Here is a 21,602-nt window from a genome sequence, read left to right on the forward strand (position 1 = left end):
AGGACCAAGATCTTGCGGTAAGGATGAAAGAATCATAGGAAGTTTTACATAGAAGACTGACAGGAACTGATAAAACATGCCATGCCCTACTACTCTGTGCCTAATTCTCTGGAGATGCGTTTTGGACATGTTGGGTTATATAAAAGATACTTTATATGCATTTTTGGAAGGGAACAGAATCCATCATTGGGGTTGTGACAAGCTTCACACAAAAGCTGAAAACCATTTCCAATAATTCGTTTGGCATTCATGTGAGTTTGTGCACAACGCATGACCTCTGTGACCACTATTCCCAGAACTGTTAATGAAACAAGTACTATGTCTGATGGGGAACCCAAAATGGCACATAGGGAAGGAGGTAATAATTACTTTTGTATCTGAATGGTCTCCTCAAGTCATGATTGTCTCTGCTAGCTTTTATTATATATTTTCTGTTGCTTTTATTGTTTCCATTTGTTTTGAACTTCGTATTGTAAGCCACTTTAAAGCTATATAAAAAATGAAGCTAAGCAGGGTATAAATCTCATAAATAGTGGAAGATGTAGTCCTTCCAGCATGTGAAAGGCCCAGCCTGTCTTTCATAGTCAGGTACTGTCAAAACATCTATGCTGAACCCTGATGTGTCCTGAAACCCTTACTTCTATCTCCTTAACCATCCCAACCCCTTCTGGGGATGGCAACAGTTTGTTTCTTGGAATTTTCCACTGATTAGTCTGATTCCTTCTATTTTGTGGTATTGTATAAATATTCTACTAAAGGGTAGGAATTAGATGCCATGGCTCAGGTTTTACTTCTGAGATGCAGGCTCATGCCAATATTGGCTGATAGGAAAAAAAACCCTGAAATTAGATAAGTTAACATTCAATTTGGCTCAATTATTTTGGGAAGACAGTGAAACACACAGAAAGTCGAAGGTGCAACAAAGACTGTCATGGTGATTTCAAGTAGGTTGGGCCCCAGTTGTATAGAATGTGTGAGATTTCATGTGTTCAGAACATGAACACATGTGTTTTTCATGTGTTTCAGAATTACTTGGTTTTAGAGGAAATAGTTTAGTTAAGGTTTGATATTGTTATAAGACAAATGATACTGAAACCGCAGTTCTGAAGCTGTTAGACTGCTTAAATCCTACAGACAGAAATGGGATTTACTTGGTCATATCTTCATCCTTTGGGGTATTCCAGGGAAAACAGGGTCACAGAAATACATACATTTGTCAAAGAAGCTGGGAAGTGTGCTGACAGGAGTTCTCAGCCAGTGCCACCAGACAATGCACCAGGAACTCATGCTAAGGAAGGGTGAAGCCTGGGAAGGAATTCCTTTATACCAAGGAGGCAGGCTGCAATCACCCAGGGCAGCCACAAAAGCTTTTAATCACAGCAAAAACAAAACAAAACATGCAAAGGGTGTAGTTGCATAGCTCGTTCAACCTCCCTGCCCTGCTTCCCTGCCCACCCACAGTACTTTGTGGTACTATAGCTAATTGAAAGAGGAGAAATTGGTTGATGTAAAGATTTCTTGCAGTTCTAGCCAAACTGACAGAGATAGCAGTGGTTTCATTTATCCCCAGTAGTTTAAATGTAAGTTAACACAGAAAAGCTTTCAGAAACCTGAAGGTTAGAGTAAGCCAGAGTTGACTGGTATTTTGCTTTTTCTTCTTTTTAACAAGGGTCCAGTCATTAGAGAAATCTTTAATTCTGTAGCACTAGAAATGGTTTTGAAATCAACAGAGAATTAAGAGTTAAGTGAGATTTCCATCATGATTTGGCAGCATCAATTACAGAGATCGCGTTGGAGTCAGCTAGGTAGAGTACAAGCCCAGGGTCCACATTCATCAGAGGCAGTGGAGTAGCTAAGCTGGGGCCGGAGGGGGTACATTGCCCCACACAGCAGAGTAGTGGTTTTCTGCTGTCTCCTCTGGGGTGTGTATGACCACACTTACTTTGGCTGTGTAAGAAATGCAGGGAAATCAGCCCTCCTGTCCACCCTCATCTCTGAATGGCACCAAACCGAGCCATTTTTGTAGGCAAGTGCTGGGTATATGCTGGGGAGGGGGTGACAGTACAGGTGCAGGTGGGTGATGTGCTACTCCATGATATCACCCAGCCCCAGGAGCCACTGGGCCTAGCAACGTAACTGATATGATTTATATTGCCAGGTTGTCTACTTGTTTATTTTATATTGTTAATATAACTGGGCAGGAGGTCTGGTCTAGAGGGTAGAGCCTCCGTTAGCCAAAAGATAACATCAGAAGGTCACCAGTTCGAGGGCACTGGCAGCTCCCTGAACGGCTGAGAACCAAACCAGGAAGATCCATTCTGAAATGTTGTTGGTTCTTGAAAGAGAGAACCATTTATGATTGTAAAAATCCCCTTGAGGGATTTAGAAACGCCTGCCTATGTAAACCGCCTTGAATAAAGTCAGAGGAGTAATCTGATGACCAGAAAGGCGGTATATAAATACACTGTTATTGTTGTTAATTTTTTTTAAATTTGAAAAGTAGTATATAAATATATCAAATAAACTATGCCACATATGCTTAGATATTGAACAGGTTGCCTTCTTGGAACGATATGTTCATTTGTGCCTCTTCTACTCCTGTCCTCTTTCGTAGTGTACATTAAAGCCATGAAGTATCTACTATATAAACAAAAATAAAAGAGCTTCAGGGTTTCTTTCATGACTGAGTGCTCCGACTGTAAAAACACATAAAAGTTCACAAAATGAAACAGGCATGGTTGGAGGAGTTGTGTCACATTCCCCTTATGTTTCAATTGGTGTGAAACTTAAAACTACTTTCTGTACAGCAGTCACAATTGCAATGGATGTGCTAGGCCAGTATTTCTCAAACTGTGGGTTCCAATAGATTATTCTAAAAAGTGGGTCTTGGTGCTAAAAGTTAGAGAACCACTGTGCTAAGCTGTATCTAGCACCTGGAGTGATATGTTTCTTATGCTGTAAGGCTGATGGGGGGGGGGGGATATTTAAAAAATTTATACCACCTTTCCTATTCCAAGGGAAATGCCCAAGGCAGCTTACACAATCCATTCTAAAATATACGGGATAATACTTAAAATCATTAACAGCAGCGATAAATAAACCATTGAGAAGGAAAATTATTTACACCAAACCATTTATAGCATTATAACAGAGGCACAGAGGGCAGACACCCATCATCCAAATGTCAGACGAAACAAAAATGGTTTGAGCCCTCACTCTAAAGTCACAAAGGAGTGGTTCTAAATTCCCCTGGTAGGGAGTTCCATAACTGTGAAACTAGCCAATTCCAGACATATCCTTTCACAAGTTTTTTGCTGCTTTTTAAAAAATTCTTTAAAAAGAATCCTTGTGCTGGGACAGAGTGTATTTGTGAGATTTTGTGTTCCAAGGTTTTGTGTCTCCTTGTTGAAAGGAGAAAATTGAACGTCTGTTCCACATCAGCAAGCTTAGGGACCAATCCTATTCAACCTTCCAGCACTGGTATAGCTGCAATGCAGCCCCAAGGAAAGGGAACAAATGTTTCATACCTTGAGAAGGTCTCTGTGACTGCCTTCCCACCACAGGATGCAGCGCATGACCCATTGGTACAGCTGCACCAGTACTGGAAAATTGGATAGGATTGGGCCCTTACAGCACAATCCTAACCATGTCTACTCAAAAGTAAGTCCTACTGTGCTTAGTTAGGCTTACTCCCAGGAAAGTGTGTAAAGGATTGCAGTCATAGTCTCTTACACTCATTCCCTCCTCAGTTCAGTTCCATTATATTTGATTTTATCAAACTATTGTTAAAGGATTGGGATAAATTGTCCACTGCAGTGTTTCTCAATCTGTGGGTTGGAACCCACTAGGTGGGTCGTGAACCAATTTCAGCTGGGTCCCTATTCATTTTAATATTTTATTTTTAATATATTAGACTTGATGCTACCATGGTATGTGACTGCATTTGGGTAAATGTTACAGACCTGCACTTTTAACAAGCAACTATGTATATTCTTTTAACAATGATATTCAATGGGACTTACTCCTGAGTAAGTGTGGGTAGGATTGCAGCCTAGGATTGTTAAAAATGTTCCTGCTTGATGACATCACTTCTGGTGGGTCCTGACAGATTCTCATTCTAAAAAGTGGGTCCCAGTGCTAAATGTGCAAGAACCACTGGTCCACTGACATCTTTCCTGATAATGAATGCATTTAAACCATTCAATAGAAAAACAAATTCCCAACACAGAAGACTGATTATGCTAGTCTCATATCTCAGTCAACCTCAATCTCAGTCCTGTAGAATGTCTAGACCTGGTGTGTCAAACTCGTTTCATACCGAGGGCCAAATAGCATTCCTGATGCCTGCTAAGGGCCAGAAATGATGTCATTAAATAGGTCATAACCAAAAATAAACACTTTTTCTTACTTAGGAACTCATTAGCTGCAAATGAGAGAAGAGAAAATATGCAAATCTTGATCATCTTTCAAGTTATTGGAGAGCCCAATTTTAATCTGGGCTGCCTTTTCAGCAGTAACACCTCAGCACTATTCAGCAGCTGAGAGCCTGAGGGCTGGATGAAAAGCTTCTGTGGGCACCCTTGGTCTAGATTGTAATCATAAGAGTTTCTTGCAATGCTGAGTTTCTTAGGAGCCCCTCCATCCCATTCTATGGGAAGCTTTTAATAAAGATACAAACACCCACCAAGCCATCCAAGCAGGTATGTAGCACATCATTATTCATAGCACTGATACTTGGGCACACAGTTGTGTTAACAGATTTCTTCCTTTTTCTTCCTTCCATGTGATACAAGTCACATGGAAAGTCTAAATAAAAGGTTGTGCACCCTCACATAATTGCTGAGTCAACTGAGCTCACAAACCACACCCAAGGCATCATCATGCTCATACAAACCAATAAAACATTTGGGACCACTGATCTATTCTTATTTGGCCATTAAGGTGTGCTGAATCTCTTGTTCACCAAGCTACAGCTGCTATGTTTTTTTTTAATTTTGTGTAGATCATCGAGATTGGCACAGAAAGCAACAGTTGGGCAATCTCCGAGCATTCCAGGCATGCCAGCCTAAGCAATATACAGTAAACACGCTAATAATGTTTCCTGAGACCTGGAAGTTCAAGTTTGTGGTTGGTGAAAGATGGTACATATCTTCAAGTTGAAAGCTAGATCTTATTAAGCTGGTGAAAAATTTATATCCACTTATTTCCAATTTACTGCACAGTGACAAAGGAAGGAACTAGGGTGCATCCGTAAGGCATTTTCCTGCATTACAGGTTGTATAGTTTGGTGCTCTGCTGGACCTGTGTGGAGCAGTACCCATAACACAGATCCCAAGATTCACAGGATTTTGTGCATCAATGCTTCATTTGAGCAGTACCACCCATACTGATCACTCTGGTGCCCTGTTGGCATTAGGAGACATCAGCATGGCCCTCATGTGGCAAGAGGATGCAGATAGTGTCGTCACTAGGTTCACGTCACCCCGTGCGGGAGACCTGCGCGTCACCCCGTGCAGTGGACAGGGCAACACCCCAGGTGGTGGGCGTGGTGATGTACCATCGCCCCACCCCCACTGGTTTGTTGGCAGTACCTTTTGATAGAACACAGATATTTCAATGTGGTTTGTTTCATTGCATTCTGCATGAAATTACACATTGATTGATATATAACATGATGGTATTATTCCTCCAAATTCTGATTTTAGTGATTCTGAAAACTTGTGGAGTCTCTCTCTCTCTCTCTCTCTCTCTCTCACACACACACACACACACCCCATGTCAACTTACTAACACCTTAATGCAGCAGTTCTCAAACTTTTAGCACTGGGACCCAGTTTTTAGAATGACAATCTGTCCAGGACCCATTGGAAGTGATGTCATGGCCAGAAGTGACATCATCAAGCAAATTAAAATAAATAATTAGAAATAATTAAATTAAAATAAAAGAAATAATTAAATAAGGGGGAGCCAGCCCTGTTCCACCAAGTGAGTTTTCTCTGTAGTCTGCCTGCAATTAACACCCCCCAAAAGAATCAGTGAGTTCTTCAGCCCTCCCCAATGCCCAGTTTAAAGTTCTTCTATTTCAAGCACATTAATACAAAGACCCACCTGGCTTTACAAGTCTGAGAGCCCAATCCTATGCCTGTCTACTCAGAAGTAAGTCCCATTAGAGTCAATGGGGCTTACTCCCAGGAAAGTGTGGGTAGGATTGGGCTATGAGGGAAACTTTGCAAGTGCAAAATAGAAAACTTTCCCCTTACCAGTTCAAGCCTCTTTGTTGGTCCTTTCTAGTGGGGGGGGGGGGAGGCTGCCTTCTGGGGCTTTTGTCACACTCCAGTCCCATGGGATCGGAACCATTCTGGTGTCCTCACATTCCCCTTTGCCTGGCCTGACCACCAGCCAAGGCACATCTGCCTACTCATGAGTAAACGCTACATGAGGCTGCTTCACTTCCTATAGGGCTCCATACACTCGCAGCTGGGGGAGGGGCCTCCTCCTCAGGTGTTTTTGGGGCTGCATTCATTGGATCAGGACCATTCTGAGTTGGAGTCCTCTCAGCCTGCCCTTTTGGACTGAGCAAGGCAAGTGCTCCTACTCACGAGTAAACTCAGCCACGTGGTTTCGCTTGCTTTCCATAGGACTGAATAGGGACCTCCTTCTCGGGTGTTTTTGGGGGGCTGCATTTACTGGATTGGGACCATTCTGGTGTTGTTGGAGTCCTCTCAGCCAGCCCTTTCCAAAGGACTATGGCATGTATGCCTACTCGCAAGTAAATGCGCGATACGGCTCACTTTACCTTTCCATAGGGCTCCACGCATTTTTTCCTTCCAGTTTTCTGGCCATAACTTTTGACAGAAAGGAGCTATTTCAACGGGGCTTTTTGCATTGTGTTCCGCTGGTCATTCTGCACCCAACAGTGTATGGCCTGACGCGGTAGCACATAAAGGCACGATTTTAGCGCATCACCCCCCAGGGCGCGTCACCTGGTGCGGCCCGCACCCCCTGCACCCTCCTAGTGACGCCACTGGTCACAGAGTGTGCCAAGTCATTATGCCCCCTGGCATGCAAAACCTTCCACTTGGAAATGCTCATACCATCTGGGATACAGGCAGTATGCTGGAATAGCTACTGCAGCCCATCCTATCTTTCTGGTGATCACGCTCCAAACTTTTGAAGGATCTGTTACTCACCTACTGGACCACTTGTGCTGATCAACCTGTCGCATATTTAGTTATACAAGTTATTTCTGCAGTATGCTTGCATTATTTTCATAAAGCAGTCGTATCTCTTTTGCTTATGTCAACAGATATAGTAACAGAACATTCTATATTCTGTCTCCTCAGGTGGAAAATATCACTTAGGTAACACTATACTAGGAACTATTAATTCCTCATTTATTTACAAAGAGATAGTCAATTCAAGTTCTAGAAAAAAATATCATTTAAAAGTGTAGTATTCTCCTACCTCTCAGCATCTCAGGCAAAATTAATTGCCATTAAGCAAGCAGGCATGATATAAAAAGAACCTTGGTAGAATTACTTTATGATTTATTGGGATTCCCACATTAGAACATACATTTTCCTCAGCAAATTTGCAAAGCAGTGATTTTATTACTGGGGGAACACCCCATTTACCAGGCCTAGAAAAACATTCACCCTTTGATTATCATGGTACAGGGGGCAGCTTCTCCACGTTGTTCACAAAAATAACAGGCCTATCATAGAAGTTAATAATTTAGAGATATTCTTTTTGCCCCAGTCTGTTGAGATTTGCCATTCACAATGCCTGGGCGATATTTTTATTCCATATTTGGAAAGCACATAATATGGTACCTGCATAAAACTCCTGGGAATACAGTTAAACATTGCACTTACAATAACAAAAAAATGTTGCTAAAAATGGAGACTCTCCTGAGCAGAACTGATCCCATTTAGAGAGAAATTATTGTATGGCCTTGTATGGCCTTCAGGCCTTGTATGCCTGAAGATCTGAGGCTGCCAGTTCAAAACAACTGGAAGTACCAGAGAACTGAGGACGCACTGATATACTGATGAGCTGACCCTTGGTGGCAGAGAGGAGTTGCCGTCAAGTGGAGCATGGGAGGCGAAGGGCCAGAGAGAGGCCAGACTGGGAAGGAATCCAGCTGGGACGAGGAGTTATATGAAAGACTAGAACTATTCAATTGTAAAAATCCCTATGGGGGTTTAGAACAGCCTGCCTATGTAAACCGGATTAAAGCCTGCCTTGGATTAAAGTCTGAGGAGAACTCTGACGACCAGAGAAGGTCGGTATATAAATACCTGTATAAATAAATAAATAAATAAATAAATAAATAATTGTCTGGATCTGGTAAAAAAGTCTTTAAACCAAACAGTATGGCTAGGACGCAAAGATACACACAATCAGTTGTGCATGCACATGAGTAGAAGGGTTTGAAAACAGTGTTCTTTATTTTACTCAGAAGTAAGCCTATTGGATTCAGTAAGACGCAGCTTGTAATCCTATCTTACTCATCAGAAACAAACACACCTATACTTGAGGCAGGGTTGAGCAGCGAGGTGGCTAAGTTTGCAAACGACACCAATCTTTTCCGAGTGGTGAAGACCAGAAGCGATTGTGAGGAGCTCCAGAAGGATCTCTCCAAACTGGCAGAATGGACAGCAAAATGGCAGATGCGCTTCAATGTCAGTAAGTGTAAAGTCATGCACACTGGGGCAAAAAATCAAAACTTCACATATAGGCTAATGGGTTCTGAGCTGTCTGTGACAGATCAGGAGAGAGACCTTGGGGTGGTGGTGGACAGCTCGATGAAAGTGTCAACCCAATGTGCAGCAGCAGTAAAGAAGGCCAATTCTATGGTTGGGATCATTAGAAAAGGTATTGAGACCAAAACGGCTAATAATATAATGCCGTTGTACAAATCAATTTTTAAGGCCACACCTGGAGTATTGTGTCCAGTTCTGGTCACCACATCTCAAAACTGAAAAGGCCTTGTTGTGCGCCGCGCCCCCCGCTTTAGAAATAAAGAGAACACACGGAAAATTCCGTAACCCTAATTATAGGTGGGGGGGGCAGGGTGGATTTCTATTCCTGCTCTTGGATATGTAGACATGCAACCTATGTACGTCTACTTGCAATTAAGAACATTTGTTTTGGTGACATTTTCATATTAAATACTAATCAAAGTGCTCCTGAAGAATAATCATGTGAAATCTAAATTACAATGCATGTGATGAGGGAGGGAACAGCCTCTCCATGCATATAAAAACTGCTAGTTGAGGGTATTCTGGTTTACTATGCTAAATTGCAACAGTGTAGAGTGACTTTGTCAGATAAGTACACAAGAGGAAAGGCAATTTAAAACACACAAAGAGAAAAAGTTTTTTAAAAAAGCCTATTGGATAAAACAGCAAATTACAATTAGTTTTTTGGCAGTAAATACCAGGTCAAATATCTGTTCTGAAGACCTCACAAACCTAGAATTTGTGCATCAGGAACAACTAGCTGTCTCTAACTGCACAGATAGCCACATCCTCCTGTTCTAGGCATGAAATCAGAGCACACCAAAACCCAAGCTATTTGGCAGAGATCTGGTCTTGAGAAGAACTTCTATGGTTTTTTTTTAAAACTCAGTGGCTTTCTTTTATCTGAACAGAAAAAGGGTTCACAATCCCTCATGGCAATTCTCAACAGCCAAAAGCAGAAATTCAAAGTGGGAAGAATGTGTGTGTTCCTAAACAGGATGCATAGAGGCTGTGTGGATAGTTTTGTAGTTGCAACGAGTTCAGCATCACCAAAGTAGGTGGCCCAGGGCTTTGAAGAGGAAAGACATGAGTAATTCTGGCATCACTAGATGAGCTGCTATACTATTCCTGGGATGTACATGCATGTGTCATGCAATTCAAATCAACCAGGTAGATTAACACAGGATATTAACCTAGGCATTCTACATTTACACAGCTTTACAGCATGAACTGCCCCATCGCTTAATTGAATCCAGTAAATATAACAGGACGCAGGCCAATATGGTGTCAAAAAATTAGTGCAGTCAGTATGGGGAGCATAAATATCCCCCAGTCAAATGGAGTGTGCTAATTTCCATCTAATTGCTTCTAGAGACAATGGTCACCCCAAGCATCCTTTGAAGCTGCAAGGCCCAGAGAATCACAGTGCCATTCTGTTGCTGACAATTACAGGATGGGTGGAGTGAAAAGGGCAGATGTGGTGACTATACAACAAAAAAAACTGTGACATGGGGGGGGGACGTCCACATGATTCAGACAAAGCAACAGATGTTGAAGAAGCAGCGGAGGTGGATTAAAACGTGACAAATGTAAAACAATGACCACCAAGCAGTTTTCCCATTCAATAGTTTTTAGCAGTGCAAGCCTGACATGTCTAATGAGACGTAAACGCCACTGAATTCAGTGGGACTGACTCTCAGGTCAGTGTTACAGGATTGTAAACAATATAGCAACCTAAATTTTGCGATGTTTTTCTTAACTGCGGAAATACCATTGTATTGATCTCAAAAAGCTCCTAGGAGCTGGCAGTGTGTTTTATATCAATAAAGTCTTCTGTAGTCCTCCAAAAATTAGAATCTGAAACAGCAACTAGCAAGGCCAAGAAGCATGTTTAAAATGGTGGTGTAAGATGTAACTTACACTAAGATGATGTTAGTCAAGTCACAAGATCACTTGTGAAAGCACTTCTGTGTAGAAAAGAAAAAAAACCAAACTAGTAAGCAGATTAACCACTACAGAAACTAGTTCACAATTTTGTTCATGTTGCATAAATAAATTTTCAACTTTAGCACAGACCTGTGGAACCTGACTTGCCAGAGATACTCGCCTATAAGACGAGAAATTTCTGCCAGTAAATCAAGTAATAATCTCCTCTATCTACCAATCATTCAGGAGTCAGGTCTGTTCAAGCACAGGAGAGCAAGAGGACAATGCAGAGATAATTAGAGGGCAATCAATCTTCATGGCAATGAGGCTGCAAGCTGTAGCCAAAGTTAACCTTTTCACTCCTCTGGAGAAAAAAGTATGCCAGGGCTCAAGGCTTCCATTTAAATCAAGCAAGCCTTGTTCTCTTTAGTAGACCCTTCTGCAGCCTCATTCCTTTTTGCAAATGTTTGGCAGAGGTCTGGTTTTTAAAACACCAGGATGTAGTCTACATTTCCATTTGAAACAAAGTCCAAGGCTACAATACAATTCAATACACCATTATTTAAAAATAACACTCATGGAAAGCAGTGGGACTACTTCTGAGAAAATTAGGTTGCACCTATGTAAAGCTGTACTTACACTCATTCCTTGTTGCTTGTCTCTCCACTGTGAATTACAGAGATGGGAAAACCTAGCGTGGCTTGAGTCGAGTGGAGTGCAGAGTCACTGCCCCCCCCCAGCAACTCAACTCAAAAACAAGTCATATCAGGGCCACTTTCCAAGTGTCCGAGTTGCCCCTTTGTGACTAAAGGACTCGAGTCAAGTTGACCCCCATTTGAAAAGCCCACCATGGAAAAAAACAGGGCTGCTGCCAGACCGTGTCAGAGCTCTCTTACACTCCCCTGATGAGAGGGAGTGTAAACAGGGCAGGAGGGGTGGAAGGGACTGAGAGAGAGAGCCCAAAGAGAAGCAGCAAGAGGGAAGAGAGTCACACACAGCAGCTGTGAGGCCTACCAGGACAACCCAATCCTTTGCAGCTCAACACAAGTAGTTCCATTTGCACCAGTCATTCAATGAGCATACCCCCCCTCCCCCCAAGTAACAAGGGACCCATGAAGAGGAAAGCATGATCACTATGAACTGCCTCCTCTCCCCTCCTGGCTTCTGCAGCTAATCATAAGATAAGAACCCTTATTGGGCTCATCTTTCTGCCCTCCCTCAGGCAAGGAAAATACCAAACTTCCCATCCTGTGTCCAATGATCATCTGTCCCTTCCTTCCTCCCTCCCTTCCTTCCTATCAGAGAGCTCGCTTCTACCCCTCCCCCTCCCATTCAGCTGCAAAAGGAAACATTAACCCAGTGGTTCTCAAACTGGGGTGTTGTGACGCCCCAGCCAGAGGGCCCTGGACTCTGCCCCCTTAAAGGGCAAGGGCAGAAGGAAGACAGTGACATGATCCCAAGAATCATATCGCTAAGGGGGCGCAGGGACTGGCATGCACTTACCATAAGAACATAAGAACAGCCCCACTGGATCAGGCCATAGGCCCATCTAGTCCAGCTTCCTGTATCTCACAGCGGCCCACCAAATGCCCCAGGGAGCACACAAGACAACAAGAGACCTCATCCTGGTGCAACAAGAGAGTCATCCATGTGTGCAACTCATGAGTCCATTTTTGCAACTCGAGTTCGAGTAATCAGAGTCAAGTACCCAACTCTGGTGAACTGCACACTCCCGGTTATGTGTTATAAGTTGTATGCTGAGCCTCTGGCTTAACACACCAGGCCCTTAAAGAAGAATTTGTTTAATGGTTCTGCTGGTATGTTGTTACAGTGTAATTAACCCCTGCTAATTGGGTAAGAGGCACTTTTTCAAGCGGGTGCTCCTTTTTTTAGCAGGGGGAGAGTAACTGGCCCACCTCACCCCAGCACTGTCTGTTCTAGTGGCTGTCTGCTGGTATTCATTTGCATCTTTTTAGATTGTGAGCCCTTTTGGGACAGGGAGCCATTTAGCTATTTGATTTTTCTCTGTAAACCGCTTTGTGAACTTTTAGTTGAAAAGCGGTATATAAATACTGTTAATAATAATAATAATTACTCTGATAGTGTTTACAGAAAGGTTGTGACCAGAATTTAAAAAGTTAATGAATAAAAATCTTAATAATAATAATAATAATAATACAGGTATTTATATACCGCCTTTCTTGGTCTTTATTCAAGACTTTATTCAAGGCGGTTTACATAGGCAGGCTTATTTAAACCCCCCGTAGGGATTTTTACAAATGAAAGAAGGTTCTTTCTTTCAAGAACCACAACATTCAGGTGTTTCTATCTGATCTGGTTTCACATTCTGGCCTCCATCCTCCCACGCTCAGAGCAGATGGAATAGCTCGGCTGCAGCTTGTCAGCTGCTTCAAGGTTGCACGGTGCCAGTGGCCTCAAACTGGCGACCTTGTGGATGTTATCTTCAGGCAAATGGAGGCTCTACCCTCTAGACCAGACCTCCTGCCCTTAGGATCCTAGGATCTTTTACTATATTTTTAATAAATCAGAGACTGTACAGTTCTTAGCTAACAATTACTGGTAAGTTATTTTTCAGGATCTGGCCTTGCATAAAGTCAGACAAAATTATAGTCATACACACCCCAAAGTTTAACCCTTCAACTTATCTGAGGGTCAGAGAAAATTCCATGATATTTGGCTCAAAACCTGCCCTTGACTTATCTTGAGATCAGTTTATAGGTGAGTGAGTGCAGATCTATGGAACTTAAATAGGGGACTACCTGTATATTACTCTGGATTCTTCAACCTAAGGAACCTAAGGAACCTACAGAACAAATTAATTTTCATATGCATTTTCTTTCACTTCTGTCAGTCTAAGAGGCATGTCTTGAACAAGTTTGTATTGTAAACATTGCTTCTTTTATCCCATGACTATACAATCAAACTGATAATTCTTTGCACTGTCTTCAATGAAACAAAAAGGAGGGTACCAGCCTTGTGGTTCAGTTTACTAAATCAAACATCTAGGAAGCAGGAACTACTCCATCACCAAAAATGATTTACACATACAGCTTTCCAAATTAAGAATGCTTTTCTAACACCATTCAACTAACAAATAGAAAGAAGTTTTTCTTGCACTGTAAAATACCTACATAAAAACAACTCCTGGCATCAGAGACCTCTAGACAAACACCTTCAAGTATCCTCATTTCTGCTACACAGATTCACACAGCAACCTGTGGCAGAAAACCAGCTTTGCCTGTTCCCTTGATTGGTTATTATGCAAGTTATGTGTCAAGTGCCTCATCAAGCACCTAAAGACTCAGGCATGGAGATTCAGAATCTTCCACCCTATATATCATTATACTCTAACAGCACAATCCTATGCATGTCTACTTAGAAGTAACTCCCAATGTTTTCAATAGGTTTACTTGCAGAAGTGCATACAGGGTTGCAGCCCAAGTCTACCCCATCAAGATTTCTCTAGCTATGCTACTCCATCATATGGCTGCTCACTATTTTTCAAGCCCGACTTAACCTTTCCCTAGTTTTCTGACAACTTAGGGGAAAGTAAAGCTAGCCCAGTAAGCTGTTTATTCTCAGAGCAACTCAGTTTAAATAGATGGCATGTTTCTTGTATCTTTAATCTGTTCCTCACACCTGTAGCAGTGCTGTGACATGATAAACTGTTTCTACCAAAAATCCCTCTTGTACACAACTATTAAATAGTACTGAAGGGAGCTCTATACACCATTTCACCTAATCTAGTTCAAAACCCAACCTTGCTGCTCATCATTAACAGGATGAAGCCAGAGTTCTAAGACTTCACCATTGTCTTTCTTCAAAAAGGGCTCAGTTCCAACCAGCCTTGCTTGTGCAGTGTCTGCTACTCCTTTGTCGCAGTCTGTTTTGGATACAGACTCTGCTAACGCTTTCTACAGCCAAGCCCACTGCCAGTACCCCACCCAAGCTGCTACCTGGATGTTTGACCCTTTAGGTCTGCACTTTTGGCAGTCTTCAACTATGGACCTTACATTTCTCTTGTGCTGCATTGTCATACAAAAATTTACCAGACCTAATTTTGTCTGAGCCCTTTGCTGTGTTGTGAAACAGATTCTGCAAAGACTTTCTGTTATCCCTGCAAAGCACATATGCTTGAAAAAACAGAACTGCAATTATTCCATCCCAACAACAGCCTCCAGCTCTGAGAGTTTCTTATTTCAGTTGGCCAGGGTTGGCCTAACTAGTTTAAAAGCATATGCATGTCTACTCAGAAGTAAGTCTCATTGAATTCAATGGAGGTTACTCCCAGAAAAGTGCATAGGATTGCAGCCTAAACAAAGTAGCTGTTCTGAGCAGCTAGTTGGAGGGTGGGAGCAAACCGATGAGTGATACACTGCATCTGCCCATTGGCCCCTCTGGTCTATCACCCATCAAGCCATTTCAACTGGTCCTCTGATCCTCTTCCACTCACTGAGAACAAGTGGATCCTCTGATCAGGGCAGCAGAAGCCTAACTCTTCCTCCAGTGCTGCTACAGGAATTTTAAAAAAGCAGTTTAGGAAAGCAGGCAGGTGGGCAAAGGGGGCTCACACTCTGCTCATTCTGTTTATTTCAAACAGGAAGAATCAGAGGAAAGAGGCATTGCTGGAGTTCAAGGTAAGTGGGCAGGCTCTGTATTGGGACGCTCCACCACACTACCCTCTCTCCTCTCCATGTCTTGGCTACCTGACTGCTATCCCAAGCGTGTGGTTGGTCTGTGGAATTCCTTGCCACAGCATGTGGTAATGGCATCTGGCCTAGATGCCTTTAAAAGGGATTGGACAAGTTTCTGGAGGAAAAATCCATTACGGGTTACAAGCCACAATGGGTATGTGCAACCTCCTGATTTTAGAAATGGGCTATGTCAGAATGCCAATGCAGGGGAGGGCACCAGGATGCAGGTCTCTTGTTGTCTTGTGTGCTTCCTGGGGCATTTGGTGGGCCACAGTGAGATACAGGAAGCTGGACTAGATGGGCCTATGGCCTGATCCAGCGGGGCTCTTCTTATGTTCTTATGTTATGTTCTTATGGCTGAGGAGGGAGCAGCGGCAGCAAGACCACTGGTGGGGTACTAATGTGCATGCATTTGGGGGGGGCGCGGGAGGATGGAGTGCATAGTTACAGAGACAGTGTTTCCTCTTAGACAGCCCTTGTGTATATTCTGCTACACTCGCAAAGTGCTGTATTGTATATCACTTCCCCTTCATGGGTTCAGTAGCTGATCTAGTTGTTGCAGACCCAACTGGGCCAACTCTGATCACCACCAGCTTATTTCCTGACCTTCCAGGTTGTCTTCCCAGCTGATCCCTTCTCTCTGACAACCACTGCCTTTTAGTATTCATCTTGGCTTATTCTATTAAAGCCAAGCTGTTGTTTTTTTTAAGGCCGCCAAAAGCAAGGATTGGCCAATTTCATAACTAAACCCAAAATGCTGATCTTGTTTTGTCTCATCAGTGGCTTGAACAGAGAGGCTAAGCTTGCAGACTGGCCTGGCCTACCCTGGGCTTTTAAGCAAAGCCCTGATATGCAGAACTCAGTGCCCAGAGCTTTTCATGAGCTAAAGATTATCACACTAATTGATGCAGATCAAACCACTATCCAAAGAGTTTCTTAGGCGTGCACTTCTTCATGAGAGGGAGAGTGAGACAGGTTCCCTCTCCCCCACTCTAGTTCTTAATCCTCTGTTGATGGCCATCCCTCAAATGGACATGCAGCTGCTCAGCTTCAGGTTTGAATTTGGCAGATTTTGAACTATCAATTTTTTTGTCAATTTTTGAACTATCCTCAGTATCTGCCCCTTTAAAATGAGTTTGAAAGTCAGTCAGTGACACTGTTTCATTACATGCTGTAAACAGATTCAGGTGCTAAGTTCTGCATATGAAAACTCTGTTAAAAGCACAGAAACAGGTCAGGCAGCCTTTTCTGCCAGTTGAAATAATCCTGGTGTTTGGTTAGATTGCCTGACCTACTATGAAACTGACTCCACCAGACCCTGAATTGGTAGGCCCTGATTCTGTGAAGGCATGATGCTTTCCTTCCTACCTTTCCCTCACCACATCTTTCCCCGTCTCTTTTGATTTGGGAAGTTAATTAGGATATCATTGGGGCACAATACATGCACAAGCCCCACTGGATGCACTCATTGGGGTTTGAGCAGGAAGCACTTTCAGGGGCTTATGCCCAAAAGAACTTCATCTTATTTTTGAGTCTTGACACTCTTCTTAATTTAGTAAATATTCTCCAGGAGATGAAGGAGATGAACAGGCATACTGGAAGAATTACACATGTCGCAGCTTGCATTAATAGGAAAGTTGTCAGTCACATGACTATCAGTCACAAGGTGAAGAAGATCTAAACGTCTCTTGTTGTGAGAATAATATTCAGTCTCAACAGGCAATAAGGTGGACAAAGTCTGAAATCCACAAATATCTGGAAAAAGCTGCAAGCCTGACAATAACATTGGAAGAGGGAGCAATGACTTTGCAGCTTTGCCACAGCCTTAGTGCACTTACTGTTCTTCCATGCATTTATCTTAGGGCAAAGGTCTTACATTTACAAGTCTGTGCTGCTGACACACAACATATTGTCCAACCAAGAACATCCAGGGATGGGAACTTGGCATTGTGGCAAGAAATGAGTTGAATCCAGAGTCTCCAGCCGCCCCCCCCCCTCGCAACTTGACTCATGCACAAGTCTTAATGGGCGCCCTTTGCTGACTTACCCCCTGAAATTCTGGAGTCATTTTGACTTGAGTCAAAGTCTTTTGGGTCAGGCACGCCGAGGCACTGACCAAAAGGAACTGAGAGGCATCTGAGCTCAGCAAGGCATGGGCAGGATGGACAGTGGGAGGGGACAGAAGTGGCAAGCGGGACAATGGTCATGCGGCAGGCAGCCAGGAGGCTTATGTTAAGAATATAACTCAATCCTTTGCAGCTCTACTCAGAACTAGTCCCATTGCCTGTTATTCAATGAGGCAGCTTCTTCCTCCCAGGTAACAATAGCCAGAACCATAAGGAACTGCTCCCTGGCTTTTCCGCCTCATTTTTACCCCATCCCTGGACTTACAGTCAAACCTAAGACAAGAAGCCCCTTGGACAACTCCTCCTGCCCTCCCTCATTCAGAGAAAGAAAAAGACCACCCATCCTTCATCCAGTGATCCAGTTCCTTCAGAGATGGACAAGAGAGCCCATTTCCACCTCCTGCCCTGCCTCCTGCTTGATGCAAAACATTAATCTTTCCCTGTCTCCTGGCTGGAACTTTCCTGTTGCTGCTTGCCTGGTCTGAATTATGGTCACACAAGGTGTTTCACACACTGAAAAAAGGAAGCAAGCACACCCAGACACAGATGGATTGAAGTCTGCACATATGGGGAGACTCATTTCTGAGGCAGCGGCTCAAAGTCCAGTTAGTGGCCAAGTCAGTGACACGCCTGATTCGAGTGTACACAAGTCAGCAAAAAACAGGTGTTTGCAACTCGGACTTGAGTCACCTGACTTGAGTTCCCATCCCTGGGAATATCCAACTGCATATATAGAGCAGGGAGGGCTAATTGTGCAGCAGCAAGTCCATCATCCTAAGGTCACTGTCACTGAGAAGTGTATACAGAATTAGTTCGCTAGTGGCAGTCAAGTCAGACATCCAAAAACCCACTCTGCTTTAGCAATTATTTGCATGGCAACTGACAGCCTCTGAATAAGCAGCATTGCCAGCAGGCCTGAGGCACACTGAAATGACTAGACAGGGAGACAGGACACTTTTGCAATGGCATTGCTTATTCTGCGCAAAGCTACTTCAGTTCCATGATTAGGACTACTGAATGCCAAAGCAAAGAAACTTCAATTGGTCACCTAGTAATTCCAAAGCTGGATAAAGATTTTGACAAAAATTGTTTGGGTCCAACACACTGAGCCTTACATCACTTGATGAACATGTTTTTTCTATCTGCCCAAAGGGATCTTTGTGCTTCAAAAGAAATCATATCTTGAATTGTCAGTGGGTGGCCAATATCGTGTGTTGGCACTGTCCTTAGGAGGGAAGTCTGCTCTAATGAGAATGTACAGCATTTAACACAAACTGGAGGCCTAGGCCCAGATACTACCACATACTGAATGACCATTGTTGCAATATTCAGATAATCACTTAGTTGCACATGAAGTGCACATGGAAACACTTGGTCAGCCATTGGTTTCTTATCCTGCCAACTGGGTCCAACACATCAGGTGCAGTTTAGTGATACAAGTGGTAATCTGTGGTCCTCCTGAGAGCCCCTTCAGAGCCTTTATTTAATACATTGATATCCCTCTTCTCTATATATGTATTTTCAGAGCAGCTAACAAAACAACAAAATTTTTTTTTAAAGCAGCAGGCTCCTAGCAGCATAAAATCACAGGGATTAAAAACAACAACAAAAACAAAAGAAACACCTCTTAATCTAGTGGCACAAGAACTGCTTCTTGGTAGCATGTACCCATGCCCCCACAGTGATGTTTGCAAGTTAGAGACAATCCCATGGGAAAGAGCCACAGAGATGCAGCTCCCTCATCACTCACTAAGGTATGAAGAGGCCTTTCATGTGAATTTAACTTTGATCAGTATGCGGACCAGCCTAATATTTCCTGTTGCAGTTTCGGAGCAACGTTGATAGGTTCCAATTTTATGTTTTATAACAGATCCTTTTAGCTTAAAATAGTGACAAACTGGGGCTGTCTAAGTGAACCATCATTTCCCCCAGACACTCAATGAACTAGATCACATTAAACAATAGAATCACACTTGTGAAGATAGCATTCAGAACACTGGGGATAATCAGAAGTGTGGATGAGCATTACCTTTACTAAGCATTACATTGGCATGACATTTCAGCACACTTGGATAATTCAGAATAGAAAAAATAACATTTAAAATCTACAGCTTCAAACTGTATTGTTTAATCTCTCTCAGAAAGGTTTCATTTTCTTGAGACTTAGCAGATCTGGCAATGTTAAAGAAACTATTTTCACAATGGGCTAAAGCTCCTTAGGGCTTCTTCAAGCTTGACCTTTTTGTACACACAGGCAGCAGTTCCCACATACATGTCCTTGGTGTAATTTCCAAATGGCACCCACATGGTATGCTGTGAGATTTGCCCACAATGCATGTATGAGCAATTAGGGCAAAGGGCAAAAGCCGCAATCTATACAAGTGTGCAGCACATTGTGTGCCATGCATACGTAATACCATGCGCATGTACTTGGAAATAGGTTCCAGAGTACAACATGTCAAATTAGAGATATGCTTCAGCGTCATCTCACACAGCAATTTGGAAGCCAAAAGGGAAAAGTCTGGTTTCTGTTTATCCTTCAAGGGCTTAGTTAGCATTACTGTACACCCAATTGCATTAATTAGACCAGGAATAATTATATTCAACTGCCCCATTTGGACAACAATGCAGCGATTAGATCCCAGGGCTTATGGTACATCAGGCCTTATGAAGGAAAACTCTTGGTGTTCTGGAACTGACTTTCCTCAGAAGAATCTGAACAAATTCTTTTGATTTGTTTTCTTTTTTAAAGGGCAGCTCCTACCAAGGGTTAAGTACTGCCACTGGAAAAATAAATGCTTTCACTACATTCAAAACAAAGCAAAAATAAAGTTTGGCCCATGCCCATAAGTAGGAAGATAATCTACCAAAACTGCTGCAAGCAGGGTGGCATAAAACCAGAGGGTTTCCATATCCTTTGCAAGGAACTTCTAAGTGGCAGAGACCCAGCAATGGCAAAGGGATATTTGGACTTTCTCTGATAACTCAGTGGTGCTGTTTGCCAGGAGAGCCCTTCCTGTGAGATCACTTGGGCAGGGCTGTGTGCTATGCCACCACACAAACCCAGCACTGAGGAATCTATCCCCCCCCCATTTAGATTTCACAGCTTCTGAACAGGCTCTCTGCTTGGGGCCACATGCCCTTTTTCTCCCCAGAAGAGGCGCAGGCACTTCCCAGGCTGAGGCTGCCACCCTATCCACACTTTCCTGGGAGTAAGCCCCTTTGACTATGATGGGACTTACTTCTGAGTAGACAGGCATTGGATTGGGCTGTCAGGCTGCCATCCTATCCACACTTCCCTGGGAGTAAACTCCATTGAATACAATGAGATTTACTTCTGAGTAGACAGCATAGACTTGGGCTCTCCAAGCCTATCCAAGCTGCCATCCTATCCACACTTCTTCAGAGCCCATTGACTCTGATGGGACTTACTTCTGAGCAGACAGGCACAGGCTTGGGCTCCGAGCGCGCAATGTCCTTCCGCGGCTGGATGCCTGACAGCCCAGTCCTACCCACACACTTTCCAGGAAGTAAGCCCCATTGACTCTAGTGGGACTTACTTCAGAGTAGACATGCATAGGCTGCAAGTCCCAGAAACAAGGAGACTCACCACACTCGGCCCAGATAGAAGCGTCTGCTGGCGGCTCCCGGGGCGCAGGACTTTCTTCTCTCTAGTTCAGCTTCTCGGCCATTCCCAGCGCGTCCTGCTCCGCTGCAGTCCTGGAACGAGGCGCGGCGCAGCGCACCGAGCGGGGAGTCCTGCTGCTGCTCGGGCAGAGCCGCCGCCGCCTCCTCCTCGCCTGCGGGCCTGCCGCTTCTCTGGAAGCAGGTGGAAGGGCTCTGGTGGCGCAGCCCGGGGCGCGGGGAGGGGAGGGCAGAGCAGAGGCGGGGCGGCGCGCAGCAACAGGTTACTAGCTAGCCCGAAGCCGGGCAGCCTCTGCTGACACCTGGTGCGCGCAGCAGTGCGCAGGCTGAGCCAGGCGCCTTCCTCCGCTGCCCCCTTCCCGCCCTGGCTCCTCTCAGCGGGGGAACCAGCCGGCGCCCGGCCAGCCGCAGAAGCCTCGCGCTCTCTCCGGCGAGGTGCGGCTCCG

The 21,602-nt window shown here is 43.8% G+C and overlaps 1 protein-coding gene across 1 annotated transcript in view; it reads right to left on the reverse strand.

The window, feature by feature from the left end:
- EPS8L2 (EPS8 signaling adaptor L2) overlaps positions 1–21,260 on the reverse strand; it is a 110,240-nt gene extending 88,980 nt beyond the window's left edge. Inside the window, exon 1 of the mRNA XM_066634176.1 lies at positions 21,122–21,260. The gene's annotated coding sequence lies outside the window, so the exon portion shown is untranslated. The remainder of the gene's footprint in view (positions 1–21,121) is intronic.
- Between the last annotated feature and the right edge of the window lie 342 nt (positions 21,261–21,602).

The sequence above is a fragment of the Tiliqua scincoides genome, chromosome 1, assembly GCF_035046505.1.
Source record: "Tiliqua scincoides isolate rTilSci1 chromosome 1, rTilSci1.hap2, whole genome shotgun sequence".
Lineage (NCBI taxonomy): Eukaryota > Metazoa > Chordata > Lepidosauria > Squamata > Scincidae > Tiliqua > Tiliqua scincoides.